At 37.0% G+C, this 6,000-nt stretch overlaps 1 protein-coding gene across 10 annotated transcripts in view; it reads left to right on the top strand.

The window, feature by feature from the left end:
* LRRC4C (leucine rich repeat containing 4C) overlaps positions 1-6,000 on the top strand; it is a 497,660-nt gene that overhangs the window by 946 nt on the left and 490,714 nt on the right. The window lies entirely within an intron of this gene.

Here is a 6,000-nt window from a genome sequence, read left to right as displayed (position 1 = left end):
CCTTCTCCTGCCATTTGCACAGTAAAGATGCTTGCAAAATAATAATCTATAGGGCTTCTGGAAAATGTTAGTTAAATAGCACTATAAAGCTCCTTGTATTTCAAAGATAGTAGAATTTCTAGGACGAGAAATCTTTTAATTAAACAAGCTAAAATATTTGGAAAGTATCTAGAATGGGCAAGAAATGTAGTTTATACAGTATCTTCAGTAGAAGCCTCCATATTTTCATAAGTCTTGTCTAGTTTTTTTCTCTGCATTTCAGTCAGCTCTGGAATGATGAATATGTAAGTACAAAGCTGTTTCTGCTGCCAAAGGAGAAGGTAGCAGAATAGAAATTTGTGGATTTGTGCATCCACTTACATGAAGTTCATCTGTTTGCTTCTACTTAACCTTTTGAATGCTGCTTTCATTTTTTTGGGGTTTTTTTGGCTACAGAATTTATACAATATGTAGGACCTAACAGTAATAACTCTTATGGTATAAAGTGCCAATCACAAATGGGGTCTTGTGGGCCATTAATTTTTGGTATGGGGGTGCTATTAAGCACTCAGGTGAGCAAAGTAAATGCCTCATCCAGCATGGCTCATGGCACTACAGAATTTCTGGAGATCTATCAGTTGTATTGCTCTGGTGCTACTCAGTATTTCAACCTGGCACTTTTCCTCCTGCTCTGGTGCTACTCAGTATTTCAACCTGGCACTTTTCCTCCCCCTGCACCCCCTTCCACCAGTGCAGTTTCTACTGTAACAGTATGACTGTTGTAGCCTTTCCTATCGTTCTGTTAAATAATAGAAATAAAATACCATGGCACTGCAATAGAATCAGAGGTCTTGTAGTTGAGCCTTTTTTTTTTTTTTTATTGCTGCACTTTTAGTACTTAGCATTCCCAAGGAGGCAAACAAACCATCTGTAAATACATTTCAAAGATGCTTCGTTCTCCGAGTGCAATTGCTAGGTACTCATGCCTTTTCAATTATATGAATATGAATGACTAATATGGAAGAATATGGTATCTCTTTGAAATACTGTATAGCTGGACACATAGTGTAAATAGACAAGGATCAAAATATAGTTCTACTGAATAACCAGATGCTGAGGGGCTTCTATAAGTATGTATACATATGTAATGTATGCAAAGAAAAGGGGAATTACATCAGATTTGTAAATACAAGGACACATCAAATAGGGTGATCTATTTGGTACAAAGAAGTATAATGACCCTTCTTGTAACAGATCCTGTGTTGTAAAGCTAAAAACTTAATGAAAAGGCTCTGCTTCAGAGTAATCAAATCACTTTATATTATTGCATCCTGTCAGTCGGTCCCTCTATTTCCCACTGGTTTTGCATAACAGCTTTAAAGATGGATTAAGGAAGAAAGGAGAACTGGTTATAGGTGTGTTTCCCCTCATTTTCTGGAAGTGATGCTTCTGTATTGCATGTGCATTTACTGTATATGATTATGACAAACAGATCTCTTTCTGGGCAGGATGCAGTTTGCCATAGTTTTCCCTCATTGTACTTTCCTCAAGCCCTGATTGCATGTAGCACAGCAATCTTATTTCACCAGGCAATGAGCTATGTTCTCTTTTAACTATGGGGAACAGCCTCTGTGTAATGAGGGCTAAAAAAAAAAAGTGTGTGTGTGAGAAGAAATGAAGAAATGACAACCGATGATTTTTTAGAGCTTTACCCTGATTTTAGAATTGAAGTATAGAATGAGACTATCAAAGCAGAGATGTTGACTGGATGAAAGCAGGGGACAAATGTTCTGTCTGGAGATGAAACTTTCATGTTCCAGCGAAAAAGACAACACATTTTTCTTCACTTCCATTTCTATGTATTCTGATGTATGGGATATAAATTTAGTAGTGTTGCCTTAAACTGAGTGGAAGAGCAGTCACCTGTATGCTGGAAAAGAAGCATGTCATCACTCTTTATGGTGTCTAGCTGTTACTAATCATCTGTTTTTTCATGTAGTCATGTTTTTTCGTTATCTTCTTATATTGCAGACTAAAGCAAATGGTGGTTATTTGGTATTTTAACAGGCTCACTGAAGAGGAAACCTTGTGCTTCTCTTCTCGTGTTCCCCCAGTTGTGTTGGTTTAGTAGGTTTTCATTAGAACTTTCCTGGGATTTTGATTCAGATTTCTTAATTATACTGTCACACTTGCTATTTTGGGGTTTTTTTTTGCATCTCTCATATATTATATGGTATGTAATGTAACATGTTATCACAGGATCAATTTTGTTTTTTAATACCATTGTTATTCTAATGGTAAGAATGGAAATGAATAATATTCAGTTAGCAGGTTTTATGTGGGAACAGACTTTAGCACCAGTTGGACTGTGTGGGGGTTTTTTGTTTTTTAAAAAACCCAAACCAGTAGTTAATCTGTAAAAAGAATATTAAGTGTTTCATTTTAGTGACCCTTAGAATTTCAATTGCATCTCATAATGTAGTGCCCCATATAGCTTCAGTCTCACCTAATGTGTAAAATCCATTCTACTCTGTGCTCTTTGGCTGCTTGTGTGAGCTCAATCCACTATCCACAAGATGCTTTGTGCATCTTGCTGGAATATGACAGGAAGGCCTGCTTGGGTCTTGCAGTAAGTGTGTCATAGGTAAAGTGTCTCAGTAGGAATATGGGTACAATGAGATTCTCATGAGCTGAATTGTCTAAACATTGTTTGAAGAATAAGTGGAAGATAACTGAAATTTCTTTTTCACTTAGTTCCAGTTAATTGAGCAGCTTCCTTTTCTTGTTGCTGAAGTCAGCCAACCAGGCACTAACCTTCTCCAGCACATGTTTCTGTGTTTCTAAGACCCAGGGTACTTTACACATGAATTCTTTCTTCTGAAACAAGCTGGGCTGACAACTGGTAAGGCAATCTTGAAGCAGTGCAGTGGAATAGAAGTAAGGGGAGACTGGGAAAGAGGAGATGTACCAGCAATTCCAGGACTTAAACCAAAAGAACAAGCTCCGTGGGATGGCAGAATACGTCATTTTGATTGCTGACTCATTGTGTTGGTCTGCAATATTATCTTACACTAATGTGGTGACACTGGCCTGGTTTTGAAATAAGGAAGCAGGAAAGAGTAGTTTATCAGGAACACATTGCTTACAAACATGTACCTCTTTGACAAATGGTCTGATCACTGGAAATTCATGCAGGTGGACTTAAGGTTCTTAACTCTTTAAAAGAATTAATAGTAAGTAAAATTTACTTTTTGCCACTTAAAGGAAAATGAAATTACAAAAATACATCCTTTGAAATGACAAGTCAGGTGAATGAAGTAAATTGCATTCCCCCCTCTCTTTCTGGATTACTCACCTTCCCATTTCTTTTCATTCTGTATCAAAAGATAAAGTTTAGGAGTGAAGGAGGCTCCAAATTCCTGTTCCTGGGCTAACAAGCAAACGTGGTAGATAATATGCTGCTTAAGAGTCTTGAATCTAAAGCCAGTTAACTTTAATTTCTAAAACCAATTTCAGTATTCCTAGTTGGAAGTGTGAAAGTGGAGTTTGTTTGGGAGATTTGCTTAATTTCTTAGCTTGTCAAAAAGACAGTTAATTGGGTTGTTTAGGGAAGACACCAATTGTGGTGCTACTTATTATTTGGCTTTTCACAGATTGAGGTAGCTAGGAAGGCATCCTTTAATAGTAAGAGTTCCTTATATTTTTATCAAGTTAGTGCAGAAGTTCATGTACTTTTGAGTTGTATAAGAAAAATTTAAAAAATGGGAGAATATGTTTATTTAGATATTGTAGCTTTCAGGAGTGGTCCAAAAGAGTAGTGTTGAGAGCATGGTATATGTATAGGTGGATATCTGCCCATATCTAGAGGCTGTTACTTTTCAGATTGCTAAAATAGTGGTGGTGAGATTTGCAAAGTTAAGATCAAATGACCCAGTGGTATGCTGAGTTTTCTACAGCCATTTCATATTGCTAAGCAGGAAACTTAGTGTTTTGGTGTTCTCAGAATCTGCAAGATGCTGCCATGTAAGAGCTCTTGCTGCCAAACTTAGAGTGGTTACATAAGGTAGAATCCTATTGATCCTGGGGGAGGGTGGTGGGCAGAGATTTCTTCAGAAACTGGAGACTTTCTTTCTCAGAACAGATACTGCAGAGGCAGAACTGTAGCAAGAAATCTAGGTCTCTTCCCAGTGTGTATTGAAGCTTTTTGCACAGACAATCATTTTGTAATTTGCCAAAATTTCTTTACTCAACTGGCCATCAGTGGTAAGTATTCTTGGTGCCTTGCAGAGGCTAACAGAAAGGTGTAAAACAAAAGCATGCTTAAATGAAGCTCATAACTGCAGACATGAAGGGCTTCTCTTCCTGCATTTTTTGCATATCTTTGAACTTGCAACCCTTGGCCAACAGCATTTTCCATAACCTCTATGGTAATTTTAGATGTTGTTTAGGTAGGTTAAATTTATGTCAAGGAATCATGAAGTCCACCATATACTAGTAACTACAGAATAAGTTCCAGTCCTGTTGTTTGTCCTGTTTACAAGAGTAAGAACAGACTTTTATCAGTCTGTTTAGCTTCTCTGAAACAGCTGATTTGGTGTGAAGGAAAGATGGCAAGTGAGGTGGGAGGGTAGTAACTCTTTTTTTGGAAATGTTTGCTTAATTTCATTTAACTTCCTGTGGGAGCAATAGAGGGCCTCCCCTTTCTCTTGTTTAGTTGTAGGAGAAAGTGTGCAACACGGGGCCATCAAGAAGTGGGTATACTTTTTGTAGAATCGTGGCTTGCTTTTTCAAATATCCCAACCAGTATATGAACTTTACTGTATTTTCCGGTGTCCCAGCAATAAACTGGCAAATGAGAAAGAAAAGCAATGCTTCTATACTAGAAGTGGTGCACCACTAGCTTATTAAACACATTAAAAACATCATTTTGGTATAATTATGTAAACAAAGGGATGGCACTTCTTTGTCTGTGTGATTTCTCCCTCACCACTTATTGTTCATCAGTTAAGCAGTGTTGAAAGCATCAGTAGTAGCTTCTAGCTGAAGAGACAAAGCAAAGGTGAGTGTTCTGAGGGTTAGGTCTTTTTCCAAAGGCTTCATGTTAGGGCTGCATTTTTTTCAACCTATTTTTCATTTTCTCTGCAGCCACTCGTGATAACTCTGCATTTCATGCAAATCTATAAATCTTCACTATACCTTTGGTTATTTCAGGAAGAAAATTATGCACTTTGAAATTAAATGATCTACCTACTTAAAACCTGCAGGAGTACCTGCCTTCTGGAAAGCAGAAAGTTCAATAGGAAAAACTGGAGAGAAAAGGGTGGAATAAGGTACTCAGAGATTACCCCAAAGGAAAAAACTGTTTTCTATTCTTGCAAGAGTACAAATAGGAATTGCATTGTTCAGATTGCACGTGGAAGAAAGTTTCATTTTGCATGGAAAGGGTAGTTTGGCAGTTTGGCTGGGAGAAAATGGGTTGTAGAGTGTTCTTTTAAGCATCTCAAGCATATGCTTCAGAAATAAGTCAGGTCTCAAGTTTCCATTTTTATTTTGAATAAGGTTAATAACAGGGAGTGGCATTATGAAAACTCCATAAGGGATTTGGAACTCTCTTGAAAAAAGCTTTGAAAAGTTAAGGCTTGGATTGTCTAGGAAATCTGAAATACAGTTCCTTAAATAAAGGAATATATATTAAGTAAAAATAAAACAAGTCAGGACAGAACTTTGTGGAAGTACTGCTCCACTAAAGACTCTTCAGTTATTGTATTTAAATTAGGTTGTAAATATGAAAGTCATGTTCTTTATCTGTTCAGCTATGCAATCATTCTTCTCATTAACTAAAAATAGTTAATGTTAGGATCAGTTGAATTCAGAAAGCCTGAAGCAAACTGAGGCATGCAGAAGAGGTAATTTACTATGTAGGTATGCAAGAGCCTAAGTAGCCAGAAATAGGTTCAAATCAAGTGATACATTGAACATTTGTATCATGTAATAGAACTGAATGGGTAGGTATTTTCATTA

This window comes from Corvus kubaryi, unplaced genomic scaffold, assembly GCF_017639235.1.
Source record: "Corvus kubaryi isolate FWS band 111438036 unplaced genomic scaffold, C.kubaryi_AGA036_p1.0 37392, whole genome shotgun sequence".
Classification (NCBI taxonomy): domain Eukaryota; kingdom Metazoa; phylum Chordata; class Aves; order Passeriformes; family Corvidae; genus Corvus; species Corvus kubaryi.
This window is presented reverse-complemented; position numbering and strand designations above follow the sequence as displayed.